The sequence below is a fragment of the Eurosta solidaginis genome, chromosome 5 (assembly GCF_040869045.1).
Source record: "Eurosta solidaginis isolate ZX-2024a chromosome 5, ASM4086904v1, whole genome shotgun sequence".
Taxonomy (NCBI): Eukaryota; Metazoa; Arthropoda; class Insecta; order Diptera; family Tephritidae; genus Eurosta; species Eurosta solidaginis.
The window spans coordinates 259,918,510-259,934,522 of record NC_090323.1 but is presented as its reverse complement, the minus strand read 5'-3'; the positions used below and the strand labels follow the sequence as shown (position 1 = coordinate 259,934,522).

General features: G+C 36.2%; 2 long non-coding RNA genes across 2 annotated transcripts in view; one reads left to right on the top strand and one right to left on the bottom strand.

The window, feature by feature from the left end:
* The window catches only part of LOC137253339 (uncharacterized), a 104,041-nt gene that overhangs the window by 86,980 nt on the left and 1,048 nt on the right, over positions 1-16,013 (top strand). The gene's annotated exons all lie outside the window — the stretch shown is intronic.
* On the bottom strand, positions 2,939-14,101 carry LOC137253336 (uncharacterized). Its single transcript, XR_010953771.1, has 2 exons — positions 13,852-14,101; positions 2,939-3,220 (listed from the first exon to the last, which is right to left on the bottom strand). It is a non-coding gene; the product is annotated as an uncharacterized lncRNA (long non-coding RNA).

Sequence of the window (16,013 nt, the reverse complement as noted above, 5' to 3'; positions counted from 1 at the left end):
ACTGGCTAGTCAACAAAAAATGCTAGTTAGTATTATAAAAATCTGTTGTTGAGCTGTATTATGCCAGCCTTACTGTCTACATATGTATATACTCTTGTGTACATTTTTCTGAATGTTTGTATGTGGGTATAAGCGTTTGGCCATTAACTTTATTTGTCTGTTTCATGCGACAGCTAACCTGTGACTATTTGACTTTGTACAAGTTAATGTGGCATGATCTTTTATGTATGTGTGCATTTTTATGTGCAAAAATATGCGTGCAGTTGTTGTTATAAGTATCGTTTTTCAGTCGTTGTGCTCTCAAGAATGCAACCAGTTCAAGTCACTCAAGCAACACATAAACAAACAACTACAACACATATGTATTTGCAACAACTGGCTTTGGTCAATGAATGCCACCGCGTCTATATTAATTTACATATTCACATACATAAATACATTAAAGAATTTTTATATATGTTTATTCACTCACACTCACAATACATAGTACATAAATGTAAACTGCAATGAAAATTGCAAGATCAGCAACAAACAAACAAGAAACGACAACAAACAATGCGCGCTGTGCTGCTCCCGGAGCGAATGTTGCTTTAAGTTTTTGTTGTTTTTATGTACATGGAGCACCAACAGCAGTCATCCAGCCAGCCACAAGTGAATGAGATCAGTTGAGGCAGCAGCATTGCCACAACACAAAATTTAAATCAAGCAGCCGGAACAGCAGCAACAGTAAGCTCAGAATGTATATGTGCCGGAGATGGTGGAGTTGGTGGCATTCTAGCAGCAGCGCCGGAGCAACATTCCAATGTTTTATAGCCATTGAATGTGTCTGGCAACAAAAAACGTAGGGTGGGGCATGAAGATGATGGTGTTGCTGTATTAGGATGGATCATAATTTTACTTTGAAACACACACAAATTTGAGAGGCTGAGTTTATTTGAAACTTGCTGATGGATGAAAGTCCACTTCTGCCGTGGAGTGAACGAGGTGTAGTGGCTTGATTTGATTTTTGTTGTTAATTAAACTCATAATACGCAACAGAAGAAAAAGGGGATTTGGAATAATGGTTTAACCAAGAACCCAAGACCTTAAATTGTTAATATAATTTGAGATGAAGAAAAGAGTTCGATTATGTAGTAGAAAAAGTGAACATAGTTAAGGAAAAGTAGAGGAGGAACTGGAGATGAACAAAAGGGAAGCATCTTCTTCCGTTAGGTAAGGGAAAAGATGAAGCAAGGAGAAGGAAAATGAGGACGAGATAGAACAAGAAATTGAAAAGTTCTAAGAAATATATTGCCAAAGGGTGAGATTGTAACAAACTGCAACGAAATGGTTGATAAAAAAAGGAATAACAAATAAAAAGAAAAGTAAAACGGGAAGGAAAAGAAGAAAAAAGTAAAACAACATCTCAAGGAAAGAAACGTATAAAAACAAAAAGAAAGGCACAGGTAAAACGGAACATAAAAAGTGGAAGTAAAGGAAAAGGAAAGGAAAAAGAGGTAAACAGAAAACAAACAAAAAAAAAAAAATAGGAAAAGAAAATGGGAAGGTCAAAGTAAAAGGATAAGCAAAGTAATGAGAAGAGGAAAAGTTCAGTAAAGGGGAGGAAAAATTACAAAGAATAAACAAGTATAAAAAAACACAGAATTAAAAAAGTAAAAGGTGAAGCAAAAGTAAAGAAAAAAGTAGTAGGAAAGAAAAACAAAAAGAAAAGACAAAAGGTAAACGGAAAAAACAGAAAAGGAAAAAAACGCAAAAAATTTAATACAAGTAGAAAACGAGAAGGAAAGAAAAATAAAAGGTAAAATAAAAGAAGGAAGAAGGCCAGCAAAATAAGAAACAAGTGCCGAAAATCGAATAGTAATATAAACGAAAAGGAAAAATAATTAATAAGGAAAAAAACCAAAACGAAAAGTAAAAACAAAAGGAAAAAACGGAAAGAATGGAAAAAGGAATAGAAAGTAGAAGAGGAATATGTAATAGAAAGGTAAACGGAAATTAAAAAACGGGAAAGAGAAAAGAAAATATTAATTGTAAATGAAATATTGAAAAAGTTAAGGGAAAAAAAGAGAAAGAAAGAAGAAGAATTTTTTTAACGGTTACATTTTTATGGAAACGCGAGTGGTTTATAAAGAAGATAGCAAGCAATCTCCTTTATCACCATACATATACATTTTTATACTCAGCTGAGCAGAGCTCACAGAGTATATTAATTTTGTTCGCATAACGGTACTTTTTAATGGCATAAACTAATCGAGATAGACATATATCTATATATCAAAATGATCTGGACGAAAAAAAAATTATTTAGCCATGTCCGTCCGTCCGAAACACGATAACTTGAGTAAATTTTGATATATCGTAATAAAATTTGGTATGTAAGTTCCTGGCCACTCACCTCAGATCGCTATTTAAAATGAACGGACTATAACCACGCCCACTTTTTCGATATCGAAAATTTCGAAAAACCGAAAAAGTGCAATAATTCATTACCAAAGACTGATAAAGCGATGAAACTTGTTGGTGGGTTGACCTTACGAAGCAGAATAGAAAATTAGTAAAATTTAGGACAATGGGCATGGCACCGCCCACTTTTAAAAGAAGGTAATTTAAAAGTTTTGCAAGCTGTAATTTGGCAGCTGAGTATGTAATGTTCGGTGACACCCGAACTTAGCCTTCCTTACTTGTTAGAAATAGCGATAGCTTGACATTCCCTACTATACTCACGATGGTCTTAAATAAAATATTATACAAAATAATTTGAGCAAGTTAATCGTTTTGTTTCGTGAACATCGATAAAGTATGCGCCGAATCGACTGAACTGCCTCGACATCGTGATCGAACGCCCTTGGAAGAAGTGGTATATTTTCCTTCTTTAACTGTAGTTCATACCAACAGTAATTTTGTCGCTCCAGTTAGACAACTGTCAAAATATTGCTCACGTTGTACATTTCCAGAAATATGATTAAGCTTTGCTAAGGTTCGTACTTGTCGCTTTGTGTACATCTTCAATTGACTCTCTGAACAGGGCTTCACATTATAAAAATTCACAAAGAAAAAAATAACAACTTCGTTCGCCTCTCTCCGTCGGCATGCTAATTAGTTCCATGTATGCATGCATGCTTTTGATCCTCTCTTTCAATTGTTGGACAATATCATTGTTTTATATCTCTCTCTTTCGCTTTCGTTATTGGGTTATTGTGAATTCGATAAAGTGACGTATCTACGAAAAACATAAAAATTATTGTTTGCTGTTAGTTCGATCTTAATTTTATGGGTTCTGATGTGTGACAGGCACTATAATACTAATCATAAACTGCAGTTTCTAAGTTGATGATTCATTCTGATTCCTAGAATCTTAAATATTTGCTCATACTTCCTGTAACATATTTATTTTAACACTTGCAATTCATAAATTAGTCAGCAATGTTATTTGTATTTAAAATTTTCAGAAAATTTAATAACGAGGTGAGGGTTAATACATCGAAAACAAAAAATACAGTAAAATTTATGCAGAGACCTTGAAAACTAGACGATTTTTTAAGTTTAGTTAAAATGAGAAAGTGCAAATAAAAATTATTCATAAAAGTTTGAATCATAAAATTACACTGAAGAACAATGCCACTTACATAAGAAGTACAACAATAGGGCAAGTAGATCGACTTTTATTTTTTTTTTTCGAGTTTTTATACTCAGTTGAGCAGAGCTCACAGAGTATATTAAGTTTGATTGCATAACGGTTGGTTGTACAGGTATAAAGGAATCGAGATAGATATAGACTTCCATATACCAAAATCATCAGGATCGAAAAAAAATTTGATTTAGCCATGTCCGTCCGTTAACACGATAACTTGAGTAAATTTTGAGGTATCTTGATGAAATTTGGTATGTAGGTTCCTCAGCACTCATCTCAGATCGCTATTTAAAATGAACTATATCGGACTATAACCACGCCCACTTTTTCGATATCGAAAATTTCGAAAAACCGAAAAAGTGCAATAATTCATTACCAAAGACAGATAAAGCGATGAAATTTGGTAGGTGAGTTGAACTTATGACGCAAAATTGAAAATTAGTAAAATTTTGGACAATGGGCGTGGCACCGCCGACTTTTAAAAGAAGGTAATTTAAAACTTTTGCAAGCTGTAATTTGGCAGTCGTTGAAGATATCATGATGAAATTTGGCAGGAGCGTTACTCTTATTACTATATGTACGCTTAATAAAAATTAGCAAAATCGGAGAAGGACCACGCCCACTTTAAAAAAAAAAATTTTTTTAAAGTAAAATTTTAACAAAAGATTTAATATCTTTACAGTATATAAGTAAATTATGTCAACATTCAGCTCCAGTAATGATATGGTGCAACAAAATACAAAAATAAAAGAAAATTTCAAAATGGGCGTGGCTCCGACCTTTTTCATTTAATTTGTCTAGGATACTTTTAATGCCATAAGTCGAACAAAAATTTACCAATCCTTTTGATTTGGTAGGGGCATAGACTTTATGACGTTAACTGCTTTCTGTGAAAATGGGCGAAATCGGTTGAAGCCACGCCCATTTTTTATACACGGTCGTCCGTCTGTCCTTCCGCATGGCCGTTAACACGATAACTACAGCAAAAATCGACATATCTTTACTGAACTTAGTTCACGTACTTATCTGAACGCACTTTATCTTGGTGTAAAAAATGAACGAGATCCGACTATGACCACGCCCACTTTTTCGATATCGAAAATTCCGAAAAATGAAAAAATGCCATAATTCTATACCAAATACGAAAAAAGGGATGAAGCATGGTAATTGGATTGGTTTATTGACGCGAAATATAACTTTGGAAAAAACTTTGTAAAATGGTTGTGACACCTACCATATTAAGTAGAAGAAAATGAAAATGTTCTGCAGGGCGAAATAAAAAACCCTTGAAATCTTTGCAGGTATTACATATATAAATAAATTAGCGGTATCCAACAGATGATGTTCTGGGTCACCCTGGTCCACATTTTGGTCGATATCTGGAAAACGCCTTCACATATACAACTACCACCACTCCCTTTTAAAACTCTCATTAATACCTTTAATTTGATACCAGTATCGTACAAACATATTCTAGAGTCACCCCTGGTCCACCTTTATGGCGATATCTCGAAAAGGCGTCCACCTGTAGAACTAAGGCCCACTCCCTTTTAAAATACTCATTAACACCTTTCGTTTGATACCCATATTGTACAAACGCATTCTAGAGTCACCCCTGGTCCACCTTTATGGCGATATCTCGAAACGGCGTCCACCTATAGAACTAAGGCCCACTGCCTTTTAAAATACTCATTAACACCTTTCGTTTGATACCCATATTGTACAAACGCATTCTAGAGTCACCCCTGGTCCACCTTTATGGCGATATTTCGAAACGGCGTCCACCTATAGAACTAAGGCCCACTCCCTTTTAAAATACTCATTAACACCTTTCGTTTGATACCCATATCGTACAAACACATCCCAGAGTCACTCCTGGTCCACCTTTATGGCGATATTTCGAAACGGCGTCCACCTATAGAACTAAGGCCCACTGCCTTTTAAAATACTCATTAACACCTTTCGTTTGATACCCATATCGTACAAACACATCCTAGAGTCACTCCTGGTCCACCTTTATGGCGATATTTCGAAACGGCGTCCACCTATAGAACTAAGGCCCACTCCCTTTTAAAATACTCATTAACACCTTTCGTTTCATACCCATATTGTACAAACGCATTCTAGAGTCACCCCTGGTCCACCTTTATGGCGATATCTCGAAAAAGCGACCACCTATACAACTACCACCACTCCCTTTTAAACCCCTCATTAATACCTTTAATTTGATACCCATATTGTACAAACAAATTCTAGGGTCACCCCTGGTCCACCTTTATGGCGATATCTCGAAACGGCGTCCACCTATGGAACTAAGGATCACTCCCTTTTAAAATACTCATTAGCACCGTTTTTTTTTGATACCCATATTGTACAAACAAATTCTAGGGTCATCCCTGGTCCACCTTTATGGCGATATCTCGAAACGGCGTCCACCTATAGAACTAAGGCCCACTGCCTTTTAAAATACTCATTAACACCTTTCGTTTGATACCCATATTGTACAAACGCATTCTAGAGTCACCCCTGGTCCACCTTTATGGCGATATTTCGAAACGGCGTCCACCTATAGAACTAAGGCCAACTCCCTTTTAAAATACTCATTAACACCTTTCGTTTGATACCCATATCGTACAAACACATCCCAGAGTCACTCCTGGTCCACCTTTATAGCGATATTTCGAAACGGCGTCCACCTATAGAACTAAGGCCCACTGCCTTTTAAAATACTCATTAACACCTTTCGTTTGATACCCATATCGTACAAACACATCCTAGAGTCACTCCTGGTCCACCTTTATGGCGATATTTCGAAACGGCGTCCACCTATAGAACTAAGGCCCACTCCCTTTTAAAATACTCATTAACACATTTCGTTTCATACCCATATTGTACAAACGCATTCTAGAATCACCCCTGGTCCACCTTTATGGCGATATCTCGAAAAAGCGACCACCTATACAACTACCACCACTCCCTTTTAAACCCCTCATTAATACCTTTAATTTGATACCCATATTGTACAAACAAATTCTAGGGCCATCCCTGGTCCATCTTTATGGCGATATCTCGAAACGGCGTCCACCTATGGAACTAAGGATCACTCCCTTTTAAAATACTCATTAGCACCGTTTTTTTTTTGATACCCATATTGTACAAACAAATTCTAGGTTCACCTGGTCCACTTTTATGGCGATATCTCGAAACGGCGTACACCTATGGAACTAAGGATCACTCCCTTTTAAAATACTCATTAGCACCGTTTTTTTTTGATACCCATATTGTACAAACAAATTCTAGGGTCACCCCTGGTCCACCTTTATGGCGATATTTCGAAACGGCGTCCACCTATAGAACTATGGCCCACTGCCTTTTAAAATACTCATTAACACCTTTCGTTTGATACCCATATTGTACAAACGCATTCTAGAGTCACCCCTGGTCCACCCTTATGGCAATATCTCGAAAAAGCGACCACCTATACAACTACCACCACTCCCTTTTAAAACCCTCATTAATACCTTTAATTTGATACCCATATTGTACACACAAATTCTAGGGTCATCCCTGGTCCATCTTTATGGCGATATCTCGAAACGGCGTCCACCTATGGAACTAAGGATCACTCCCTTTTAAAATACTCATTAGCACCGTTTTTTTTGATACCCATATTGTACAAACAAATTCTAGGGTAATAATCTTAATATATCAAAATCACGTGTCACTATGTGTGGCGCAAATGGACTCCTAAACTACTGAACCGATTTTGAATTTGTTTTACACCCCGTGTGTAGTTTGATCTAACTTGAAATATAGGTTAGGTTATATCTCAGTTTATAGTCGCAATATTATTTTATTGCAATTTTTTTATTTATTTATACCTAATATTAAAATGTTACGTATACGCAGTGGTACTCATATTTTCAGGTGGTGCGGATATACTTCCGTGTAATTGCTTGGTATTTAATTAAACAACCAGCTTATCAATAAAAAATATTATAGCGAATGATATCAAGTATAGCACATCACCAGGCCCGCCGAGAGGGTGGAGGTTTCTGAGGGGGCCCCCGATTTAGAGGTACTATGACATTTTTTTTTAATTCAGGAGAGTCTTTAGTTGTTCCATGTGCAATGTTAAGCCGAATTTCAAAAGCAACGAAAATCTGCATTTCGTTTTAATATTATAGTGAAGTGTGAAAAATAAAAATCTATGTATATAAAAAGAAAGGCTAAAATGTGTGTTAGCTGGTCGCCGGTGTTTGAAGAGATGCGTCGGTCGATTTTGTTCAAACTTTGACACAAGTTGCGTAAACCTCACGCGGTGGTTACTACATAGGTTTGGTTGCGATCGACGTACATGGTCTCGAGATATAGGCCGAAACGTGGACCCGAGTACCCCTAGAATGTGTTTATAGAATATGGATATCAAATGAAAGCTTTTGAGTGCTTTATTACAGAGTAATATATTATCCAGAGACGGACTAGAACGTGGATTAGGACTAGGACTGGGACTGAGACTCCCACTCCGTGACTGGAGTAAAATACATACCACCCTCTGGGACAGGCAATAAGAGATGCAGAAGAATGAGAAGGAATTGAGAGAAGAGAAAAAAGAGAAGGAGATTGGGAAAGAGATAGAATGAGACGAAGATGGAGATAGATGAAGCGAAAAAGACGGAGGGAGGAGTGAATAAAAGGATTAGGAAAAAGTGAAGAGGGGGGAGGGCAGAGTCAGACGGAAAAAGCTTATTAAAATGTATGCAGATAGGCCAAATTTAGGGCAGGACAACGTCTGCCGGGTCTTTTAGTAATAAATAAAACTCACATTAAAAAATATTAAAAAGTCTTTCGATCCCTGTTTATAAAAAATCGTCTCTTTTCTAAAAATATTTAAAAATATTTAAAAAATAATAAGAAATACTGTCTCAGAAATGATGTCTCATTATTCACTAACACCAACTCATATATAATAATCTGTATTAAACATAAGTACATTCATCGGGTATCGATTACAAAGATATCAAACTAATCGATATGTCTGCACCACAAAATAACAGTTCACAACAATGTATGTATGTATATACAAATTGACCGAAAAGCAACATAGAAACAGAAATAGCAAAAGTCAATCACCAGCATGGAATGCCACCGCTTTGAATTGAAAGTCAAGTCGTATCCCTAAGCACACAACATTGAGTCAAGGCGAATAACTTCTAAAGTTGTCGGCGAGGGGGGAGGGGAAGGGGGGTTAATACATATAAGGTTGCACATAGCCGCACAAATGGATGAGATATGAGACTCGGTAACGCAAGTCAATAAGAGCCAACAAACGGTCTCGTTTACGCGTCACAAGCGAAAAAGAACAACACATATTATCACACACACACTTGCATGCAAACTAAATTTTTGTACCATTTATGTACATACATATCAGAAAACCCGATTACAAAATCACAAAAATATGACGCTAGAAGAATGAAAGCCAATAGCAGGCATGAAAGCGTTTACCCATCAAATGAAAATAAAAAATAATTTCAACAAACTAAAAAAACATCAAGCAGAACATTCCAAGATTGACCACTGAACTGCAAATGCGAATTGAAAAACGAAAAAACAAACCTTGCTGAAGTTTTGCAATGCAACATCAAAGCCATTTATGTATTGGAATCAGGGGCGTAGCCAGAAAATTGCCATGGGGGGAGGCAGGTTAAAAAAAAATTTTTTTTTTTTTTCAGTTAAATAAATAAAAAAAAAAAATGTTATCTTTAGCTTTAACATTAAAGTACGTGTATTTAGAATATGATATAAAAAAGGTTACATTAAAAACTCAAGCGCATGCGTCGGCTTTTCTTTGCCATTTCATCTAAAACTTCATCAACGGTAACAATTTGATCACGGTGGATGCTTAGTGATGCACAGCCTTTCAATCGATTTTCACTCATCGTGTTTCTCAAATAGTTTTTAATCAGCCTAAGAGTTGAAAAATATCTCTCGTTCGTTGCCGTTGTTACTGGAAGCGTACACAAGATTTTCAACGACATGTGAACATTAGGAAAAGCCACAGAATCGCATTCCTGTAATATTAATCATAGATAAATTGATAAAAAAAAAAAACCGAAGTACCTCCTTCAGGAATAAGTAGTATAAAATTCAAAAGAAAGAAACTGATCGAATAGAAAAAAATTTAATTTAAAAAAGTCATATCTACACGGAAAAAACACCAATGTGTTTTTTACATTTTAAAATGTGAAAAAAACATTATTTTTTCATTTATCAAATAATTTGAATTTTACATTTTTGAAATGTGTTTTTGAAATGAAAAAAATGTAGATATTATATTATAATAATGTGTCTTCCACATGGAAAATAATGTCAAATTTGCATTATATTTCAAAATAGGAAATGTGTACTTCGAAAAAATGCTGTGAATTTAACGTTATTTAAATGTGGAGAATAAAATCAAAGCACGAGAATTAGTATCGTTTAGTTCGGCAAACAAACAGAATCGTAAGCAATGTTTATATGTAGCTTGTCGCCGTGACGTAATGGCAGAAGAATCATGCAAATATTCAGACGCATGGAGTTTTCAAATTGCCTTTTCATTCCGATGAATTTAATCGCGGTTGAGGCAAACGAGCAAACGCCTGAATTGATTATATTCACGCATGCAATAAGTTGGTTGATTTTAAATCAATGTCGATTATGTTCGTTTAAGCAAGTTGGATCAATGAACACGATCATGTTGCCGAATGTAATCGAACGTTGTTGTTTTCGATTTTTGCTGATCTCTGATAATTATGTAGGTGATCGTTAGGCTAATTTACAAAGAAACTTCTTTATGAAATTATAGTAAAAGTTAACATGTACATTTGTATATTTAATAAATTGCAGAATTATTATGAAACAGAATATGATTAAAATATAAGCGTTCACTTCGTACATACATATGCTTGCATATTAAAAATATAATATCACCAACAAAGTAAATACGTAGCTGAATTATGAATTTATTAACATAGACATAAAAACATCAAATATTTGAATTGTAACGACCTTAAAAAATCAAATGATCCTTAGGCCAGGGGGGTTTAAACCCCCAATTCTCCCCCCCCCCCTCCCCCCCGTCTCTACGCCCCTGATTGGAATGTTTGAAGAACAAACTTACACAAGTTTTGTGCTTTCATGGGTTAATGAATATGAACTAACCAATAAATAAATTGGTACACAAAACGAAATAGAGTGAATCAAAATGCACAGTTATAAAGATATAAATACAGAAAAAGAGAAAAAATAAAAATTAAATAAAAGAGAAAACTAAAAAAATATTTAATTGAATGTTGGCGTTGTAAGCCACAACAAATAAGTCATGGCATTATAAAATTAATTGATGTAACAACAACAAATCATACATAAGAAAAATCGATTGAATGTAACTTGATGAGTAGCGAAATGGGCAATAAAAAAAGAGACAAACTCTTTAAAAATGAGAGACATTTACTGAATTTTTCGAGCAAAAAAGCAATTTAAAACATACTATGTTGGACATTTTTTTATCTGATGAAGGCACTGTAATAAAAAAGACCGTATATCCCAAATAAGTGTTTTTCAGATATTTCGAATTTTAGTCATGACCCTCAGTACGACGTCTACAGTAAAGAAGTTTTTTTGAAAATCATTAAAGATCTCCCCTTAGGTAGGATGAAGGGCGGTGATCGTTACTTAACTTTCATTAAATTCTCTGAGCACCTTATTACATATTACACGGCGAATTCAGCTAACTGCCAAATGAAATAATTATTATTAAATTTTAAGGAAAAGAACTTAAGTTATTCTACACATCTCCCTACAATATTAAGAGGTAGCATTGCATTAATATTAGCAACTTAATAATTAACACATTAAACTGTCAGCCAGCCTAATTAACATTTTGAATGCAGCATAAAGAATGAATACGCAGTAATTCGACGATAAATCCATACCATTGAGCAAGTGATTACTCAACGGTTGATCAACTTTTATATTTGCTGAAAGCACCTAATAATGACAAGTATTAGATCAATAGCAACGTCGAAAACACGCCTGCCCTAATATTTTTTTGGTTATTTCGAAAAAATCAAAAGGTTCTGTATGGGCGTTATGTGGTCCTGTAGTTTTTCCGTTCTACAGCTTTGCACAAGTTCATGATATTTTACTTGTACTATATACATACATACGTTCTAGGATAGGTCTTATAAGGCTTTTAGTATTTGCCAAAAAGACGAAGCTATTTTATAACAAAAGTCCTAATTTTAATAGGCGTTTTCAGTTTGGTTGTCGTAAAACGTGCTAACACAATGGACACATTTAGTCTACGTGAGCTCCTAACGAACCGTTCAGTGCAACCTAAAATAACAGAGCAAGTATACTGGATATATGTATAAATACAATATTTAGCATAGACCCGGCTAGGCAGCAAGCTTACTGAACATTTTACTTTTTCTCAGAACATTTTTCTGGCCGTAGCTAATACGTATGTTGCAGCTGTTGCAACGGGATAAACACTCCCATAAAGGTTTGGAGAGTCTTACAAAAATCCAATACGTTCGGTTACTAGCAATTTCAGGGCTTCGGGTGCTAACACTAATCCGTATGTTGAGTCAACATTTTGCTTTGACTGCTTTGAAAATTCGAGGTTGCCACCACTTTATGATGTGTACTTCAAATAAAAGTTTGGAGTTTAACAGTGCCACATAACGTGAAGGAACAGGAATTGCTTGGTCATTAAGAACTGAAAAGAGTCCTATCGGCAATTCAACGATCGATATCTATTTCAGTACAACGTATGGCGTAATTTCTTGAATATTGTCAAGATCTTATAAATGAACTGAGACTCAAAAACAAGATTTTGTTAAGGTGGGTTTACGGGCATCAGTGATATGAAGATAATGAAGCAAGCCAAGCAGGGTGCTGTAGCAGCATTCTATGGTCCAGGCCTTTCTGGAGACTGACAAAGGCACATACTAGGGAAACCATAAGTAACTAGGAAACAAAGCAGCTCAGACAAAACTGAATTGAATGCTCAGGCTGTGTAGGCCAAATTATGTATGCTCCCAGCAACAAGGGTATCAGTCAAACTCATTAACATAAGCAGAGCAGACCCACTAACTCACTGGGACGTTGTAGTCTGCGACATCACCTAAGTAAGTTAAACCTATCCGATACACAAATCGGTCCCTTTCTTGAGCTGTATGAAACTCCGGCCACATTCTCTGTAAATGCGACGCCCTGGTCGCCATCAACATGGCGTGGCTCTTAATCTCCTCGTGATATTGAGTAAAAAGCCTGAAGAGGTAAGAATGTAGAAGGCGTTTTTGAAGACACTCGTTTACGTAAATTACAGTTTCGAATCAATACAAAAACAATTTTTACTATTTGCCTTAAGAAATTTTCAATGGGACTATTTATATAATCTTCCACCTTATACTAATCGATTAAAGCTTATCAATCTTCCAACTTTTGCTAGTCGAAGAGAAATGCTTGTTCTAATATTTATTACAAAACTTTTAAATGGCTCAATTTCAAGTCCATTCCTTCTGAATGAAGTGAGCTTTTGTGTTCCCTCTCGGACTTCGAGACACTTCAAACCTCTCCTGCTGAAACAATGTAGAACGAATTTCGAACTAAATGAACCTTTTCGGTATTCATGCCAAGATTATAACTCACACATTTGATAGCTCGGACTCCCTTTTTTCTATAAAAAGGATTGTTCTCACCACTCTTAATAATTAATGTATAAAACGATTGCTTCTGTTTTCTTTAAGCATTACGCTTGGCTGTTGATATCTCTTCTGTAGCTGAGCAGTCTCAGATCTCGACGCTTGACAAACCGCTGCCCATCAAAGATTCCGGAAAAAAAAATTAAGTTATGATATAGATATATATGTAAATCGATCGCATGAACAGGATTAGCCTGGTTTCATTGGGCCACTTGAGGGCAGCGTGCTTTCCATTAAAAAAAAAAAATGTTTCCCATCGTAGATAACGGCGTAGATTTACATTCACAATTAGCTTGCCAAATCAGACCTCTCTGCCAAAACTTTTCTATCAAGGTGTATTTTTCCGAATAGGAATGTTCTCTCCAGCCTGCAAACAGTAGAACTGGGTACTTAGCAACTTTCTTAGGTTCATTTTCTATAATAACAAAAAAAAGTAGTTTGCCAATTTGGTCTCTTAGAGCTTACGTGCAAGGGAAATGCTTTATGACGTTTGTTTTTCTCTTCGTTTCTTTTGTAGGGGTTCTCTGCGTGATTTGTACAAGTGTTTTCTGACTACTTGGCAGCATCTCTTGTTGACACGGGTCGGTTTTGATCCCTTTGGGTCGTCTAATGATCCCTTTGGGCGGCCACTTCTTTACTTGTCCTTCACTAAGCCATCATTGTTGTGCAAAGCAGTTCTTAGGATAATCCAGTTATTTCCAATTTTCAAATTATAAGAAAGTGTATACAATATTCACTCTAATTATGGCAAATTAAGCTTCATGACTGCCAAACTAACACAAATTAAATGAGCAGCGCTGCTGCACCGCCGCTCCATGTTTACCTCGTCTCTCGTTTAATTCTAATAATGTACTATGCGTAATAAAATGCGTGTGTTCTTAAATATTTTGACGAGCATTCAAATACTAACTGAAATGCATACATATTAGAGGTTGACGCCGATCACTTTATCGGCGACGGCGGCGCAGGCACTATTATATGTCGGCGGCGGCGTGGGCGGCGCGCCGAATACGCCATCTTTCTTACTTTAAAAAGCTTGATTTTTCTATTTAAAAAAATAATATTTAGAAAAGGGTTTATTTGTTTGCATTTAAGGAAATGAAAGTTTTGGCCATTTCGTAAATATCCAGGGTTTTTGCCTCAAAGTCTCGCGGATCGTTCAAAAATTTTTAGGAGTAGCTCCTTGCGGAGGGACTGTCCTCTGCGCACTTACTCCAGGAAGGTTTCGAACCTAACCCCGGTATAAGGGACTGGTATTGCTGCGTCTGCGGAAAAAATTGTAAGTACCTAAAGTGGTCACACTTTTGTCTTTATCTCCCGTACAAAGCGTAGTTTCACCGCAGGAGATGTTCTGGGCTAACTCCTAATACTCGTTGTCGACACGATTTCTTTAAATCATTTATGGCTCCTTGCTGGTCACGCACAAAGGCGACTTACAGTTGCTATTAATGGTCTTTTAATACTTATTACTCTCGTCGCACAGTTTTAACGATTAGCACTGCTGGCCTATTGTTAAACGAGAGGCATCTAGTTTTTTCGGCTGTTTTTAGAGCTATAATTCCCGATGTGCGATCCAGCACAAAAGCGATAGGACTGTAACTTCCAACTCATACTTTGGTGAACGTCACTAGAAGCTCCAGGGGTGTAGCTTCGAAGACTTTCTAACGTTTTTTTTTGTCGCGCCATACTGCCGAGCACTACCGGAGAAACGCCTTGAAGGTTGGTGAGTAGCTGTTTGGCCAAGGATGCCGCCCTCGAAATCATAAGCAGTCCACGTGGCTATTGTTGCTTAACTCATGGGTGAAAATGGTACATTCCTACATCTCTTAAACTTTATAAGGGCCCTAGATAAATTTTTTTAAATGTAGATCATAATTTACAGACGTTTGTGTTCGAAACATTGCTTCAATAGTCTTCGTTAAAGCAAAACGATATTTTAGAATGAAATTCGACCAATTAAAAATTGAAAGATGTTAACTGCCGTTTTCCGGCCTTATAATATAAAAGCTCATTATGGATGACCGCGTAGTTTCAGTTTTCAGACTAGTTCGACTGTCCACTACGTTAGGGTAGTAGCACATACGGTCATTAGTTCGACTGTCTTGGGAAAGCTTTTGCTTCACCATTTTGAGTGTTCTTGCGAAGGACAAAGCCTCACCTGGTAAATATGTATATGTGCCTACGTATTCACATTTTTAAAATTGGCCGTTACGTGTAGGTGATATTTAAACTAGGTTGATAAACAATGTGATTCACTCCAAGGGACTAATTGGGATAGGCCGCCAACTTTAGGAAATGTGAAACCGGGAGACTTGGGTGTTGAATGATGAAGGTTGAAAATCAAAATTATAACATCAGATGCTATTTTAAAGTTTCGCAAATAAACAACAGATGTTTGAATATAAGGCCAAGTAATTTTTCAAACCCTTCTCTTATGTACATATACATATCTTCAACTTAAGTATGAGGTGAGGAGAATCATTTTAAAGGACAGCTTTAACCTCTGGAACCTACTAAAGGATTTTGCATAACTGATTGCTTATTATTTACGCCAATCAGAGTATAGAATATTTAAAAAAATCGGCACTTTTCGACCATAACCGTCCAATTTTCGACCATAACCGTCC